Genomic DNA, 19,239 nt, shown 5'->3' on the forward strand with positions numbered 1-19,239 from the left:
TGTACTTTTTACTCCATACATTTTCCCTGAAACCCAAAAGTGCTCGTGACATTTGGAATGCTTAGCAGGACAGGAAAATGGTTCAATTCACAAACTTATCAAGAGAACATCCCTGGTCATCCCTACTGCCTCTGATCTGGCGGACTCACTAAACACACACGCTTTGTTTGTAAATAATGTCGGAGACATGGTGCCATCTGGTTTGCTTAATATAAGGAATTTGAATGAAAGGAATTGTATTTATACTTTTACTTTAACTTTTGATACTAAAGTATATTTTAGCAATTACATTTACTTTTGATACTTAAGTATATTTAAAACCAAATACTTTAAGACTTTTACTCAAGTAGTATTTTACTGGGTGACTTTCACTTTTACTTGAGTCATTTTCTATTAAGGTATCTTTACTCAACTATGTCAATTGTGTACTTTTTTCACCACTGCAACAATGAGACAGTCTATAGCAGGGGTGTCAAAGTCAAATGGACGGAGGGCCAAATAAAAAAATCAGCTACAAGACGAGGGCCGGACTGTTCGAATGTTCATTGAAAATTTTTTAAATGACGCATATAGTCTAGTGAACCTAATTGAACCTACTGAAAACCTAACAAATATATTACAATATGATCAGATAAATAAAGCAATATTTTCTTATGGCTCTGTCAGTAATCTTTAATTTTCAACAGACACAAAAGACAAATTTCCTTTATATAAATATCCCCATAACATGAACATTAAATGAAAGAAACCGGTATTCAAGGCACCATCAGTAGACTATATTTTCTATTTTAGCAAAAGTGGGCTAAATTTACTTCAAAGAAAAAACAATAATAGCAATTTTCTATCATCCACTCAACTGAAATATTTTTAAAATATAATTGGATTGAAATACAAAAAAATAAAGTGCAAAAATCTATTAATCAAAAACAACACTTTGTTTAAGGAGAAGTAACATGCAGTGAAAACAAATATTAAATTTTAACTTTTAAACTTGAACTGAGTAAAAACTCTAAATATGTGATTGCACAGTAATGTTCACTTGTTTGAGGTTGAGGGTGATACTTGGTGGTGTCCCATCTTTTCCACAAGTTCATCAATGTTCGGGGTAAGGCTCTGAGCTGAAGAAATCCTCAGAATTGAGTGGAGGTGTTCAGCAGTAAGTCGACTTCTGTGTGATGTTTTGTTCAGGTTCATCAAAGAAAACAGTTGTTCACACAGGTATGTGCTGCCAAACATAGACAACGTTTGAGCAGCCTGGATGCGCAGCTGGGGCATTGTGCCGGGGAGGAAACGGGCGAACTCCCTCAGTGCATCATTGCATTGGAGGTCAATCAACTCCATTTGGAGGTTTGGTGGTGAGCTTTCCACGTCAACAGCAAATGGGTTACCGAGCAGTTCCAACCTGCTTTTTGTGCTTCAAAGTCAGCAAATCGGCGTCGAAAGTCAGCGGCAAGCATACCTATTTTATCAGCCAACTGTGTGCTCGGGAACGCACTGGTAGAGAGCTTCTCTTTCATGGTCTGGCAGCTGGGAAAGTGGCTCAAATTTTCTTTCCGCATCTGCGTCTCCCACAGAGTCAGTTTGGTTTTAAATGCCTTCACTGTACTGTACATATCAGAGATGACACGATCCCGACCCTGCAGCTGCAAGTTTATTGCATTCAGATGACTCGTAATGTCACACAGAAAAGCCATTTCACACAGAAACATTTCGTCTCGGAGTTGTGTTGTGTCTTTCCCTTTGCTGTCCAAGAACAGACAAATCTCCTCACGAAGCTCGAAACATCTTTGAAGCACCTTTCCCTGGCTTAGCCATCGCACCTCTGTGTGATAAGGCAAATCACCATGCTCCGTTTCTAACTCCGTCAGAAATGCCTTGAACTGGCGGTGATTCAAACCTTTGGCTCTGATAAAGTTAACTGTGCGCGTGATGATGCTCATTACATGCTCCATTTTCAAGGCTTTACCGCACAACGCTTCCTGGTGTATGATACAATGATAAGCTGTCAGCTCACCTGTCGCGTTTTCCTCTTGCATCTTTTCCCGTATCTTCGCCACCAGTCCGCTCCTGTGTCCACACATCGCAGGTGCTCCGTCGGTTGTCAAACCCACGAGTTTTTCCCAAGGCAGCTCCATCATTTACACATCTTGACACCTCTTCATACAAATCATGCCCCGTAGTTGTGCCATGCATAGGACGTAAAGCCAAAAACTCCTCTGTCACGCTTAGGTTGGAGTCCACTCCGCGGATGAAAATTGACAACTGGGCAATGTCAGAAATGTCGGTGCTCTCATCCACAGCCAAGGAATATGCAATAAAATCTTTTCCCTTTTTCACAAGCTGCTCTTTTAGATTGATGGACAACTGGTCTACTCTCTCGGCAATGGTGTTTCTGCTCAGACTCACATTTAAAAAGAGTTGCCTTTTTTCTGGGCAAACTTCGTCACAAACTTTAATCATGCAGTTTTTGATGAAATCCCCTCCGTAAATGGCCGGGCTGATTTAGCGATCTCTTCTGCCAAAATAAAACTGGCCTTGACAGCAGCCTGGCCTTGTGATTTGGCTTTTTTGAACAGAGCCTGTCGAGATTTGAGGCCTCGTTTTAATTCCTCTGCCTTTTGTAGCCTTTGTTCCATGTCCATATTCTTGTTTTTGTCCGCGTGTTTCGTTTCATAATGTCGTCTCAGATTATACTCTTTCAGTACCGCCACACTTTCTCCACACAGAAGACACACAGGTTTTCCAGCTACCTTCGTGAACATATACTCCGACTCCCACCTTGTTTGAAACCCCCGGTTCTCAGTATCCACCTTCCGTTTTGCCATTTTTGATGGGTATCTGAAAGTTAATTTTACTGTGATGCTGACGACTGCTGTGCCAATAAATATTGAAATGAAGCAGCCTACTGCTCGGTGCGTCACCTTTGCATTGTGGGAAATGTAGTATTGGTGCGTGTAAAAGATCTGCGGGCTGCCGGCTTGCTGCGGGCCGGTTCTAATAATAAATCAAGATCATCCCAGGGGCCGTAAAAAACCTTCTTGCGGGCCGGATGTGGCCCGCGGGCCTTGACTCTGACATATGTGGTCTATAGGGAGGTCAGAGACATGGTAGTGTAGTGCCAGGACAACAACCTCTTCCTCAATGTCAGCAAGATACAGGAGCTGATCGTGGACTACAGGAAACGAAGGGGCTATTGTGGAGTGGGTTTGAGAGCTACAAGTTCCTTGCCTCCCACATCACTGAGGCTTTATCATGGTCCAAACACACCAACACAGTCGTGAAGAAGGCACGACAAAGCCTCTTCCCCCTCAGAAGGCTGAAAATATTTGGCATGGGCCCTGAGATCTCCAAAAAGTTCTACAGCTGCACTATTTAGAGCATCTTGACTGGCTGCATCACCACTTGGTATGGCAACTGCTTGGCATTCGACCGCAAGGTGCTGCAGAGGGTAGTGCCTATGGCCTAGTACATTACTGGGGCCAAACTCCCTGCCATCCAGGATCTCTATATCAGGCGGTGTCAGAGGAAGTCCCTAAAAATGGTCAAAGACTCCAGCCACCCAAGTTATAGACTGTTTTCTCTGCTACTGCATGGCAAGTGGTACCAATGCACCAAGTCTGGAACCAACAGGACCCTGAACAGCTTAAACCCCCAAGCCATAAGACTGCTAAATAGTTACGTAAATAGTTAACTTACTGTTACTGTTTACTATCTGTCACTTTATTCCTAGTTATATCTACCTCAATTACCTCGTACACCTGCACATCGACTCGGTATTGGTACCCCTTGTATATAGCCAAGTTATCATTACACATATCTATTATTACTTTTATTATTATGTGTTTCACTTTTCTATTATTTCTCTATTTTCTTTCTCTCTGCATTGCTGGGATAGGGCCCATAAGTAAGCATTTCACTGTTGTTTACGAAGCATGTGACTAATACAATGTTGTTTTATTTGACTATAATTTTGCATCCTGTTTTACACTTCTGCAAAAAGATTTATTATATTCTACTGAACCATTTACTTTATGTTGGTATTATTTTATTGTTTTATATGTTGTATTATTTCTTATTGTTGATGCATTGTCGAGAAGAAACCTGCAAGTAAGCCTTTCATTGGACGGTCTATATATACACCATGTGTATCCTGTTCATACAACTAATAAAAACTTGAAACTTGATGACTGAATCATATGCAGAATATGTTTATCTGTCACTTATTTGACACTTCATTCGATTTTTATCCGACATTGTCTCTCAATTTTTTCCATATAGCCTTGTTTTATTATTTTGCAAAGATACACTTTGAAATGTAATACTGGTCTGGATGACAATAACCAGATAGGTCTCAGGGAGTGCTTTTCCTGAAACACTCGAAGGAGGTGTGTTGTACTGCGCATGCGCCAACGCACTAGGTTTTTTGCGTTGTGTTTACAGCACTAAATGCTGTTGCAGATGTAGCTAGCTTCCTAGCTAGCGCAATGTTATGGTAACCGTCTTTGGAATAACACACAATTTTCGAAACAGGTAAGATATTCGACACGTATATGCATGTCTGTGTTTAAATAAGCCGAGTGTCTCCTCTGAACAGGACACTTTTAGCCTGGAGATATTTTGAAGTGCTGTTAAATAGCTGGCTACTGTAACTAAGCCAACATTAGCTCAGTGGGCTGCCGAACGTTCAAGGTTTGTGCATCACTTTGAAGGCCGAGCGGTTTCGCTGACGGTTTTATGTCCGAACTAGACAGTAACGTTAGCTAGTGTTCCTCCAACTAGTGTTATGGCAAATGAAAATTTCTGCATAAACTCGGGGCATCACGAAGTTGGCTGGAGAAAGCAGAGTTATGTAGCTAGCTAGGCTAGCGGGTGTAACGTAACGAGGTAGTGCTTTCGCTGCTTGCTTTTCTCGGTATCTAACTACAGTAGCAATCTAACATTAGCGAGCTAGTTAACTCTACCCGGTCCCAGCCAGCTACCGTTTCTTGTACTCAACCGTGTGTCAACTGGAAATGCATTTGTTTGCAGAAACAACTACCGCTCTATCGTAACCTTACGTTGGCGTTATTTGCAAATGACGGGGACTGCTAAATTTGCTAGCTAGCTAACAGTAGTTGCTGGGTTCGGTAGTTGTAATATTCTATCATCTGAATTGGCAGATGACTAGTTAGTCAGCTAGTTAGTGGCCCCCTGATTATTTGCAGGACACATGACGTCAGGGTAAATGACCACGGATAGCCTATATGTTACTGTTTTAACGTTACCCGTAACGTTAGATGACATGTCAGGGACAGCTAGTTGACCCTGACAGCCTTGACGTCAGTTAGCTATGGTAAGACTGACTAACGACGACTGTGGACTTTAGCCAAATGGATATGAATTAGTCCTCAACATTAACACGTGCAGCATTCCTCTGGTGCCTGTAGTTTGAAAGAAGTATGGAACACCGTTTGAAAGTGTATCTTTTTTGACACGCAAAGAAAATACCCAATTGGCGTTCCACAGAGAAGCCCTTTCTCCCTTGGTGATTATGAGTAGCGGTAGGTCATGGTAACGGAGCCCAGGCCAGTTGAAGTTTGTTCACTCACCTGAAATACAGGCAGCAGTCGACAAAAACAACTGTACTTGTCACACCCTCCTCCTGAGCCATATTCAAATATTTGCATAAAAACCTACAGGTGCTCACAGTAAGGGAAAGTTCACTGGCCTACAGTTATCTATGATCAGTGTTTATTGGAGTTGTTGTTGACTGTGTGCAGGTGTTCTGAATTCTGTGCCAGGCTGCAGAATTTCTGCAATTTTCCATTGTGCAGATAGCTCACCCCACGTAGCCTTGAATGGTGTGCAAACTCCAGGTATAGGCCTTGCTGTTGTTGCATTATGTCAGCCTGGCAGTAGCATCTAGGATGTGTACTATTGATAGCCATGTCCAGGACAGTAGTCAGACAGGATAAGGCTTGCACTTGCCCAATGAGAACTTTCACAAGTGGTGTTCGGAGCGAACCTATTACTAAACAAAATAGTCAGTTGTTCTGGAGGATGTCTCCTATGAGTCATTCCACCTCAAAAAGCACATTAAAGAGGATTTTGTTGCTCACCATCTCAGATTGTTCTGAAATTGTTTCTGTAGTAAGAAACAGCTAAGATTAGCCTTCCTGAAGTATGATTTTGTTAAAATATAATTACATCTCTATGAAATTAAGCCTCTGCACCCAAATTGTCCCTTTTTAATTGATAGGATTCAGATAATCTTCAATAAATTTCGTACCTAACATTCAATTTGGTCCGTCATTCTTCCTAATAATGAGTAAGACATAAGAAATACAATCAAATGATCAATAGCCACCCACGGCAATCCCACCCCAACACAGCAATCCCACCCCAACAACCAGTATACAGTATCAGTTCTCTATGTCTGACAAGTAGTATGGAGCTGCTGATTGGAGTATTGCTTCTTCAACCTTTATAATGTACTCCCTGAGAATCTGGTGATATATCTTTTCCCATGTTCAGAGAAATTAGCCATTGAAGTCGCTTGCATTCTTTACCAACTGCCGCTGTTCCTGCTACTGCCACCACACCCTAGTGAATGTTGTGTGGTCTGTGCATTAATATTTTTTTGTATGTTCGAAAGCCATTTGCATTGCTAGTTATAGCCTACTGTTAGCTAGCTAGCTAACATTGAACCTAGTTGGTTAGCTTTAGCTCCCTGCTGACTCATACTACAGAATTTCATACACGGTGGCTAGCTATGACAATCCATTTTTATTGCTAGTAGTATGGGTTGGGGTTGTGATTCATTGTTTAGATAACTAACTAACTAACTAACTAGCTACATGTCTAAACAAAATATTCCACTTCGCTAGATGATTACCTGACCCATCAACTTAGCCAGTGTGTCTGGGGGTGATTACGACTATCTATTGTATTTCATGAATGTGTGATGTCTAGATGTGACTGGGAGGTTCTTTTAGCATTTCTTTCACACGACCCATCAATTTAGACAAGTGTGTCTGGGTAAGCATCATTTAATAATGATAAAATATTTATAAAATATTTTTCTGCATACTTTCTATTTTTGATGATGCTACTATGCACATACAAGTAACCATTTCACTGTACAGTTTACACCTTCTGTATCCTGTGCATGTGACAAATAAACTTTGATTTAATTTGATATAGTGTGTGTTTACCAGAGACGGTAATGTGAAGAACAACATGACCTGCACCAAAGTCAGATTGGAATATAGGCCAAGGACTAGATAGTGTTTTTTTTTTTGCTACATAAAACCGAATCGAGGTAGTCGGTCCACATATACATACGTTGCATTCAGAAAGTATTCAGACCCTTTCACTCCCCGGGCGCTGAAGATGTGGATGTCGATTAAGGCAGCCCCCCCTACCTCTCTGTTTCAGAGTTGTTGGGTTAAATGCGGAAGACACATTTCATTTGAAGTCATTCAGTTGTATAACTGACTAGGTACCCACCCTTTCTCATCAATCTACACACAATACCCCATAATGACGAAGCGAAAACAGGTTTTAAGAAATGTTTGCAAATGTATTAAATATAAATAACAGAAATACCTTATTTACTTAAGTATTCAGACCCTTTGCTATGAGACTCGAAATTGAGCTGCATCCTGTTACCGCTGATCAACCTTTAGATGTTTCTACAACTTGATTGGAGTCCACCTGTGGTAAATTAAATTGATTGGACATAATTTGGAAAGGCACACACCTGTCTTTATAAGTTCCCGCAGTTGACAGTGCATGTCAGAACAAAAACCAAGCCATGAGGTTGAAGGAATTGTCCTTTGAGCTCCAAGACAGGATTGTGTCAAGGCACAGATCAGGGGAAGGGTACCTTCCAAAAAAGCCAGGAAGGGGTTATTGTGACAGAGTAAGAACCAAAGTGTTGGTCAGTGTTTCCCAGTGGACCCCCAAGGTCCCCAAGAACACAGTGGCCTTCATCATTCTTAAATGGAACATTTGGAACTACCAAGACTCTTCAGAAGCCGGCCGCCCAGCCAAATTGAACAATCAGGGGAGAGGGGCCTTGGTCAGGGAGGAGATCAAGAACCCGACGGTTACTCTGACAGAGCTCCAGAGTTTCTCTGTGGAGATGGGAGAAACTTCCTGAAGGACAACCATCTCTGCAGCACTCCACCAATCAGGCCTTTATGGTAGAGTGGCCAGATGGAAGCCTCTCTTCAGTAAAAGGCACATGACAGCCCGCTTGGAGTTTGCCAAAAGGCACCTGAAGACTCTCAGAGAAACAAGGTTCTCTGGTCTGATGAAACCAAGATTGAACTCTTTGGCCTGAATGCCAAGTGTCACTTCTGGAGGAAACCTGGCACCATCCCTTTCAGCATATGAAACATGGGACAAACACCACATGTTGCGTTTTTATAATTTTGTTCAGCGTAGTAAAAGGGCAGGATACCGTTTATTTTCCACATAATACTGTTTTAGTAGGTTATGATAGGAAACTGTGTAAGATCTCTTCGTGAATATCCGTTAACCACCCCGAGCCACTGTAAGCTTGTGACGGAGTGCCTTCTTCTGAATAAGATGGTTATCATCAACCGCACAATGTGATTCAGTGACTGTCGCCGTTTCTCTCTTTCCTCTCCAGTCTCTCTCTCTCTCTCCTCTTTTGTGCATCGCCACTCGTGATTCGACTGTCCCAAGCTCAACTCTGTAACCCCCCCCGTCTCTGCCTTTTTTAAATCACTGCAGCGAATTTGGTTGAAGCTAGCCTATGTGTTGCAAGAGTATTCACACTCACGTTCTTCCTCTCCCTTGTGAGGTGAAATGAGATGCACTGAGAGAAGAGGGAGAGCTCAGCTGGCCTGGCTTGGCCTGGCAGGCCTTTAAAGCAGCCATTTCAGCTGGAGAGGGAGTGAGAGTGAAAGAGGGAAGAGAGTCAACTCCTCGATTACACCGACATTGCATTTTGGTACACCCGAAAGAAGTACATTCAATTCTGATGGAGCGCTGCGTTTGCCTTGCAGCATTGCATTGCAGAGGCAGTTGCAGTGCGTTCTGCGTGGCGTATACGTTGGATTTATCGAATGTATGCGTCAGACTGTGTGCGTAGACTGCTTGACAGAAATGATAGCATGTTGAACTTTTGTTGCACAAACATCCAGATGATGCTGCGTACTATTTTGCGGAATTACATTTACATTTACATTTAAGTCATTTAGCAGACGCTCTTATCGGAATGACACTATCGGTGTGATCGAAGGCTTTAAGAGTCCCCCTGCAGTGCCAGGACTGAAGACATAGCTGACCGCCACTGAAAGGCTGTGGCAGCTGAGTAACGACCTGAACCCAAGTAACCAACCTCGTCTGGCAGTTGTATCGAGTAAACCCTAGCCTAACTCCTCTAGTAGTCTGACTGATGACCATTTGTATGAGAGGCTTTATTAACAGCCCAGCCAACTGTAGAAGATTGGCTACATTAACCGTACCACATTTTTGTCAAGATGTGGAACATCTCGAAATGTCAAGATGGTCCCTCTGAAGGGATAAATAGGTGGTGTTGTCATGGCGACACCTAGCTGACATGACAGCTAGCTAGGCAGGACCGAAGATGGGGTTATAGCGTTAGCTCAGCAGTCATAGCGTTAGCTCAGCAGTCATAGCGTTAGCTCAGCAGTCATAGCGTTAGCTCAGCAGTCAGACTTAGCATCACCCCCATTTGCTTTCTTCCTATACATGCGTTAGAGAGAGAGAGGGAGGGGGGAAACATCAACAGCTTGTATTTCAGTCTTTCTTGTTTGTCCAGTTTGTTGTTCTGGTCTCCATTTAGCTGTAATGTCCTGAGGCAGTGCGTGAGAGAGGGGTAAGGAGAGAGAGGGGTAAGGAGAGAGAGAGAGGTAACGAGAGAGGGAGCTACATAGACAGAGGGAGAGGGGGAGCTACACAGACAGAGGGAGAGAGAGGGGGAGCTTCTATCACCAACCAAAGAAGGTCTTCAACAGAACATTAGTATTCTAGAGCAATATTGCCATAATTGGACCCTGGCAGTAAATAATAACAAAAAAAGCAGATGTCAGAAACATAAATATAAATTCACCCTGAACAACAACATAATTGAACACACTAAAAATGACATTTGAGCCCAAAAACGAGCCCTCTGTCAGCTGCCGTTGGACCTAACCAACCAAGCTGACACCAGCATTGCTTCAGAAGAAATAATTCCAATTAACAAAATCATGAACCAATCAAAGGACTCATATTTACAGCATTGGAAAAACAAAACAATATCCCAAAGCCGACTAAATTGCTATCTGACCTTTCTGTCATTTTGGAGCTGCCTTAGTCAAGAAAGTAAAAAAGAGACAATGTTTGTATGCGGTTTTATAAAAAAAAAAAATATATATATATATATTTTGCCTTTACTTAACCAGGTAAGCCAGTTGAGAACAAGTTCTCATTTACAACTGCGACCTGGCCAAGATAAAGCAAAGCATTTCGACACAAACAACAACACAGTTACACATGGAATAAACAAACATACAGTCAATAATACAATAGAGAAGGTCTATATACATTGTGTGCAAATGAGGTAGGATAAGGGGGGTGAGGCAATAAATAGGCCATAGTGGCGAAATTATTACAGTATGGCAAATTAAACACTGGGGTGATAGATGTGCAGAAGATGAGTGTGCAAGTAGTGGTACTGGGGTGCAAAGGAGAAAAATAAATCAAATGAATAACAATATGGTGATGAGTTAGTTGGATGGGCTATTTACAGATGGGCTATGTACAGGTGCAGTGATATGTGACACGTATTAATGCCAAAATAACATGTAAAAAAAGAAATGTGGGTCTCAAAACATGTAGGGCTGTGCACCACCTGCACCTGAATGACATGTCGCCACTGGAAATAGCATCTTGTGAGTGAGTCAGTGCACGTTGTTTTCGGTTTCAGCCAGTGTATTCCGTGTCTGATTGTACGTTCATGCATGTGACTGTCTAACCATCCCATGTGTGTGTTTTGAAGTTCTGCCTGTGTGCATCTGTGTGTTTGTGTGTGTGTGTATGTCTGTGTGACTTGAAAATAATGATGCACACATCTCACTGTTCATTGTGCACGTGAAGGCAATGTCGCTCAGTATCTATTTTTTTAACAAGGTGCAATTCTGAACACCTGTAACTGCCATTTCCTGCAGTCTATAGCAGAAAGTGGCCTTAACTAACCACGTTTCCATCCACAGATTTTATGTGAGTAAAGTCATACCGTATTTTTTAAAAATCGAGACAGCCGTGATAGAAGTGGACATTTCGATTCAACTGTTTAAGAGATGACTCCATCGGTCAGCAAACCCTAAACCGATTCAAATGTAGCATGTTTCGGTCAGAAAATGTATTCAAACATTACAAATGGCTGATAATTTTTGTTGATCATATTACTTTGTTGATTATATTCACTTCTGAAAATACCTAATCTTTTAGTGACAACTGATGCACCATCTCCAGTGTGGAACTAAGCATGTAGCTGTGTTAATAGTCATTGATCGACAAGTCATTTAGCATGCTGACCCCAGGAAATATCAGTAGCCTAGCTTGGGCACTGTGCCAAGCTTCGCGCGCTGATCTACCTGAGGTAGGCGACCTGTTATTTTTTATCTATGCACTGTTGAAAATTGTGTTTTACCAGAATTAAAGTAAGCTACCGGTAACACGACTGTCATCTGGCTATAGGCTACTTGCTGAATGGGGCGTTAGATTTTATTACTTTATATTTCTGGTTCAGCATCAGCAATAGTTTTGCTAGTTTTGTAATTTAACAATTAGTGTGTAAGGCCATTTTTGAGATATACGGGGTAAAGTTGATAATTTCATAACATAGAAAGCAGGATGAGAAAATGAACTCATTAAAACTTCCAAACGGTCTAAACCAGGGGTCCCCAAACTTTTTCCTGTGAGGGCCACATAACTTTTCCCTTCTCTGATGGGGGGCCGGTGTCAGTTTGTAACAGAAAAAGTGTGACGATCGTAGGGGAGCTTAAAAAATGTATTGTTTTCCATAAAGCCACACATAACCAAATAACCCTTTCCAGGTTCTTTACAGAAAAAAAGTCAGGAAACAAATAATAACACTATTAATGAAATAAATAATAACTAAATAACCCTCTCTGGGTTCTTCATAGAAAAAAACAGGAAATAAATAATAACTAAATAACTCTCTCTGGGTTCTTCATAGAAAAAAAAGCCATGGAACATTAACTTTCTGTCGTGCCATGCACAATCTTAACAGATAAAAGTTCAGCTCAGTAGTCAGAGCAGAATCTCTCTGACACATATGAGCAGTCTCTTAAAGTTCTTGTGTTCCTTCCTTATAATCCTTTTGTAGGTTCCAGTAGGCTTGTAGACACCGCTGTTTGCAGCTCTCTCTCATCAACTTCCCTGTGAAAACCACAAAAGAAGCAGGTTGAGAAACTGAACTAAGTGATACAGCACCTACACAGCACAATACATTTCACTACCAGTATGGTTGTAAAGATGGATTTTATCCCAGTAGATTTTATTATGATTATATTTGTTTATGCTCAGAATGACTCATTCAAGTCAGAAAAGTGAGCTTACCTATGTATGTTCATCAGTGTGAACTGTGGGCCTGCATCTGGCTGGTGAGAAGTTGAATATCAGGTTCCATTCTAGTTACAGCCAGTCTCAAGCACTGATGCAAATGTTCATCTGTCAATCTTGATCTCATCGGGGTTTTCAGCAGTTTCATGCGAGAAAAGGTTTTCTCGCAGATATACGTGCTGCCAAAAACTGTGGACATTTTCATTGCGTGTTTTTTGATGTTTGGATATGTGTCGTTTGGGAGGGCGGCATAGAAGTCAATGAGACTGTTGGGCTTGAATGCGTCTTTCAGAACATCACAGTTCTGTAACTCAGCCAACTCAAACTGATATGAAGGCTGGGCTTCATCAATGTCGGCAACAAAGGGGTTCTGAAAAAGACGGATTTCTTTTGCATGAACATGTAGTTCACTGAATCGCACACCGAACTCCGCCTTCAGCATTTCCAGTGCTTCCACGCACTTTTCAGCTGGGAACGGGACCGCTGGGTTCTCTGTCGACAGGTTTTGGGTAGCAGGAAGATGGACGAAGTTGCGCTTTTTCACTTGTTCCAAAAGCAGCGCTAATTTCACCTCAAATGCTTTTATGTGTGAATACATGTCGCAAATGAGTTCCCCTCGCCTTGTAGCTGCAAGTTAAGGCTGTTAAGTATTTCTGTCACGTCTGTTAAAAATGCGAGGTGCCATTTCCATTCTGGGTCGATCAGCTCTGGGACCGTTTTGTCTTTTAAATGAAGAAATGCGTTAATTTCGGGTAGCAGCTCGTAAAAACGCCTCAAAACTCTGCCCCGGCTCAGCCATCGGACCTCTGTGTAGTACAGCACATCTCCGTGCGTAGACTCCAGTTCAGACAGGAATTCTTGGAACTGCCTGTGTGTAAGTCCCTTTGCTCTGATGAAGTTTATGCACGACACCACAACCTTCATTACAGAATCCCACTTCAACACTTTGCAGCACAGTGCTTGCTGGTGAATTAGGCAGTGGACTCGTAGCGGGCGGTGAGACCCCTTTTTTCCAACTCCCGGTTCATGCGTCCTATTAGACCGCGAGTTTCGCCCACCATGCTAGGAGCCCCGTCAGTCGTGATGCTAGCTAGCTTTGACCAGTCCAGGTCCAACTTCTCCATGGTTTGGCACACTTTGTCAAAAATATCCTCTCCCGTTGTAGTCCCTTTGAGACTTTGGAGGGCTGCCAGCTCCTCGCATATCTCAAAGTTTGCGCTAACTCCACGAATAAAAATGAGCAGTTGCGCTGTGTCTTGCACGTCCGTGCTCTCATCCAGTGCTAATGAAAAAAAGTCCAAGTCTTTCGTCTTCTGCTGCAGCTGGGCATATACATTACTCCCGATTTCTTCAACGCGTCTGGTGATTGTACTCGCCGACAGACTTACGGCATTAAATGCATCTTTCTTCTCGGGACACACCTCCTCCGCGACAGCATCCATACATTTCTTAACAAACTCTCCGTCAGTGAAAGGCTTACCGCTTCTTGCTATCAGTTTAGCAACCCGAAAGCTGGCCCGAACGGATGCCTGGTTCAGCTGAGCTTGGCGTACAAATGTATTCTGCTGAGATAGTAGTCCACTTTTTAGCTTTGAGAGTTTGTCTGCTCGTATTTGGCCTTGCAAGCTATCGTACTTGTCTTTGTGACGGGATTCATAGTGTCGGCGAAGATTGTATTCTTTGAATACCGCCACCGTCTCTTGACAGATGAGACAAACAGCCTTTTCTTTGCATTGAACAAAAAAAAAAATTGTTTGTCCACTGCAGGTTAAATACCCTGCATTCTGAATACATTTTTCTCTTACCTAACCTTTTCGCCATTATTCCGTTCTCTCTTTGACAGGGCCGGGCCTAGGATTTTTTTTCTGGAGGCCAAATAGGAAAAAAATTCGATAGCGTCTCTGGTATTGTTCAGAGGGCCGGGCCAAATGTGCTGACGGGCCGTATACGGCCCGCGGGCCGTAGTTTGGTGACCACTGGTCTAAACCATTTGATTATGATCACCACTTTATTTTAAGAATGTGAAATGTCAGAATAATAGTAGAGAGAATGATTTGATTTATTTCAGCTTTTATTTCATCACATTCCCAGTGGATCAGAAGTTTACATACACTCAATTAGCATTTGGTTTGCATTGGTTTAACTTGGGTCAAACGTTTTGGGTAACCTTCCACAAGCGTAAGTTGGAGGAATTTTGTCCCATTCCTCCTGACAGAGCTGGTGCAACTGAGTCAGGTTTGTAAGCCTCCTTGCTCGCACACACTTTTTTAGTTCTGCCCACATTTTCTATATGAATAAGGTCAGGGCTTTGTGTTGGCTACTCCAATACCTTGACTTTGTTGTCCTTAAGCCATTTTGCCACAACTTTGGAAGTATGCTTGGGGTCATTGTCCATTTGGAAAACCCATTTGAGACCAAGATTTAACTTCCTGACTTATGTCTTGATGTTGCTTCAATATATCCACATAATTTTCTTCCCTCATGTCGCCATCTATTTTGTGAAGTGCACCAGTCCCTCCTGCAGCATAGCACCCCTACAACATGATGCTGCCACCCATGTGCCTCATGGTTGTGATGGTGTACTTCGGCTTGCAAGCCTCCCCCTTTTTCATCCAAACTTAACGATGGTCATTATGGCCAAACAGTTCTATCTTGGTTTCATCAGACCAGAGGACATTTCTCCAAAAAGTATGATCTTTGTCCTCATGTAATCAAAACACTTGGGTGAACTGTTAGAATTAGAATAATCATTAGTTTTACTAATGTTACTACTAAAATACTTATTTTCCACCATAATTTGCAAATAAATTCATTAAAAATCCTACAATATGATTTTCTGGATTTTTTTTCTTCTCATTTTGTCTGTCATAGTTGAAATGTACCTATGATGAAAATTACAGGCCTCATCTTTTTAAGTGGGAGAACTTGCACAATTGGTGTCTGACTAAATACTTTTTTACCCCACTGTACATACCCCAACCAGAAGCCATGAATTACAGGCAACGCCTACACTGAGCTAAAGGGTAGAGTTTCCTCTTTCAAGGAGCGGGACTCTAACCCTGATGCTTATAAGAAATCCCGCTATGCCTTCCGACGAACCATCAAAAAGGCAGTGTCAATACAGGACTAAGATCGAATTGTACTACACCGGCTCAATGCTCGTCGGATGTGGCAGGGCTTGCAAACTATTACAGACGGACTACAAAGGAAGCACAGCTGCAAGCTTCCCAGTGACACAAGCCTACCAGACGAGCTAAATTGCTTCTATGCTTGCTTCAAGGCGAGTAACACTGAAACATGCATGAGAGCACCAGCTGTTCCAGAAGACCGTGATCCGATGTAGCCGATGTGAGCAAGACCTTTAAACAGGTCAACTTTCACAAGTCTGCAGGGCCAGACAGATTACCAGGACCTGTACTCCGAGCATGTGCTGACCAACTAGCAAGTGTCTTCACTGACCTTTTCAACCTGTCTGAGTCTCTAATACCAACATGTTTCAAGCAGAGCACCATAGTCCCTATGCCCAAGAACACTAAGGTAAACTGTCTAAATCCCCATCAACCCGTAGCACTCACGTCTGTAGCCATGAAGTGCTTTGAAAGGCTGGTCATGGTTCACATCAGTACCATTATCCCAGAAACCCTAGACCCACTCTAATCTGCATAGCAATCGCTATTGCACTCCACATTGCCCTTTCCCACTTGGACGAAAGGAACACCTATGTGAGAATGCTATTCATTGACTACAGCTCAGCGTTCAACACCATATTGCCCTCAAAGCTCATCAATAAGCTAAAGACCCTGGAACGAAACACCTCCCTCTGCAACTGGATCCTGGACTTCCTGACGCCCCCCCCAGGTAATAAGGGTCGGTAACAACACATCCGCGACGCTGATTCTCAATACAGGGGCCGATCAGGGGTGCGTGCTCAGTCCTCTCCTGTACTCCCTGTTCGCTCATGACTGCATGGCCAGGCACAACTCCAACACCATCATTAAGTTTGCTGATGACACAATAGTGGTAGGCCTGATCACCGACATCGACGAGACAGCCTATAGGGAGGTCGTCAGAGACCTGGCCGTGTGGTGCCAGGACAACAACCTCTCCCTCAACATGATCAATACAAAGGAGATAATTGTGGACTACAGGAAATTGAGGACCGAGCACGCCCCCATTCTCATCGGCGGGGCTGTAGGTTGAGAGTTTCCAGTTCCTTGGTGTCCACATCACCAACAAACTAACATGGTCCGACCGCAAGGCACTACAGAGGGTAGTGTGCACCGCCCAGTACATCACATGGGCCAAGCTTCCTGCCATCCAGGACCTCTATACCAGGCAGTGTCAAAGGAAGGCCCTAAAAATGGTCAAAGACTCCAGCCACCCTAGTCATAGGCTGTTCTCTCTGCTACCGCATGGCAAGAAGTACCGGGGCGCCCAAGCCATAAGACTCCTGAACATCTAATCAAATGGCTACCCAGACTATTTGCATTGCCCCCCCCTTTACACTGCTGCTACTCTCTGTTTATCTATGCATATTCACTTTAATAACTCTACCGACATATGTACATATTACCTCTTACTTCGACTAACCGGTGCCACCGCACATTGTCTATGTACCGGTACGCCCTGTATATAGCCTCGCTATTGTTATTTTTCTGCTCTTTAATTATTTGTTACTTTTATAAAAAAAAAAAAATTGTAGGTATTTTTCTTAACAGCATTGTTGGTTAAGGGCTTGTAAATAAGCATTTCACCGTAAGGTGAACAACACCTGTTGTATTCGGTGCATGTGACAAATACGATTTGATTTGAGTGTAGTAAATAGTGATGCACCGATATTACATTTTTGGGCGACACTAACATCCAATATTTTCCTTGACAAAAAAACGATACCGATAACCAGTATAAAAGTTTTTAGCGGCCTTTTAAGCATTTGAGTACAGTTAAATTAGTTAACTCACACACATGGACGCAGTGGTCTAAGGTACTGCATCTGAGTGCAAGAGGCGTCACTACAGTCCCTGGTTCTATCACGGCTGTCTCAATTTTTTTTTTAATATGGTATGACTTTACTCCCTGACTTGCCTACATAAATGAAGGTTACACACACACTAACCAAACAGTTATTTTGTTGACCTTTATGTATGTCCCCATTACCAGTAAAACATAATAGAAACCTATTTCTTTCACTTACTTGCTGTGCTGTTTCGTTGTTCAGTTGTTCAGTTGTTTCATTCTCAACCAGGATTTCATCATACATGTCAAGTAGTGAAGTTTCACCTCTGTCTATCTGTGGCCTCTCTTCCTCGGTGCGCAATGTCACTGTGTCCGTTTCCATCTTGTCCAGCAGTGTATGTAACATTTCACGTAAACCCTGTTTCTTGTCTGCATCGAAGTAGCGGTTCCTTGTACCTAGCATCGAGCATGGTGGTGACACAGTAAAGTAATGCCACCGACTCGTTTGTGTCGGCAGTTTTGTTGAGCAAGCGTTTCAATTCCATGACAGAGGGTATCACGTCTGCTGCAGGCACAGTTGATGAGCTTTTTTCTTGAGTCAGTTGTTTGAATTGAGCTTGCTAGTGTGTTCATGTTTCCATGTTTGAAACATGTTCTCAAATGCCATTGAAATGCAGCAGCGGTATGACAACCAGCACATTCATGAGCATCAAAACACCTTTCCTCAGTACGAAATCCTCGAAGACCCACTGTGCTGTCAGACTCCACATGATATCGCTGGTCCAAATGTCAGCCGTGAAGCTAATAGCAGTGACGATATTACCGTGTAACTCCGGTAGGGCAACATCTGAAAAATAGCGCACTTGGTAGTGTGTACCGGTGCCCGACCATTCGGCAAAAGCCAACATCACTCACGACAGAGAACGGTTGATTGTCATGGGCAATGAATTCCATTATCTTGGCTTTAATGGATTTCGCCTTCGAGTTGTCTCTGAAATGTTCTTACTCTGTCAAATGACTTGTTGACTGCTCGAGCCACACAGCAGACGTTGTGGGCTAGGTTAGGAATGCTGTGTTGCACGTGTCGTGCTACATTTTACGTGGCGTCATTACGTCATGTACCTAATTATATAGGTATTCACGTCAGCTTTGACATCGGTTTGGAAACATTGGGGCGATAAACTAGACATTCCGATATGTTCACCGATATATTGTGCATCCCTAGTCAAGATTGAGGGTAAGATGAACGTAGCAAAGTACAGAGGGGTCCTTGATGAAAACCTGACGACATATGTAATGGGGAACAAAAATAAAAATGGCAAACAATTCACACAATGAGACAATGCATGTGCAAGCATGCAGGCTTGGCATGCAGGCAGGCATCGAATATCCCTTTGAGCATGGTGAAGTTATTAATTACACTTTGGATGGTGTATCAATACCACCAGTCACTACGAAGACACGGGCGTCCTTCCTAACTCAGTAGCTGGAGAAGGAAACAGCTCAGAGATTTCATCATGAGGCCAATGGTGACTTTAAAACAGTTACAGAGTTTAATGGCTGTGAGTAGGAGACAACTGAGGATGGATCAACAACATTGTAGTTATTCCACAATACTAACCTTATTGACAGAGTGAAAAGGAAGCCTGAATAGAATACAAATATTCCAAAACATGG

General features: G+C 42.6%; 1 protein-coding gene across 3 annotated transcripts in view; it reads left to right on the forward strand.

Moving 5' to 3' along the window:
* Positions 1–4,422: 4,422 nt before the first annotated feature.
* The window catches only part of LOC115127402 (rab GTPase-activating protein 1), a 111,686-nt gene continuing 96,869 nt past the window's right edge, over positions 4,423–19,239 (forward strand). For all 3 annotated transcript variants that reach the window (XM_029657021.2, XM_065017644.1, XM_029657041.2), the window contains exon 1: positions 4,423–4,530. The gene's annotated coding sequence lies outside the window, so the exon portion shown is untranslated. The remainder of the gene's footprint in view (positions 4,531–19,239) is intronic.

Source organism: Oncorhynchus nerka, linkage group LG4 (assembly GCF_034236695.1).
Source record: "Oncorhynchus nerka isolate Pitt River linkage group LG4, Oner_Uvic_2.0, whole genome shotgun sequence".
In the NCBI taxonomy this organism is placed as follows: domain Eukaryota; kingdom Metazoa; phylum Chordata; class Actinopteri; order Salmoniformes; family Salmonidae; genus Oncorhynchus; species Oncorhynchus nerka.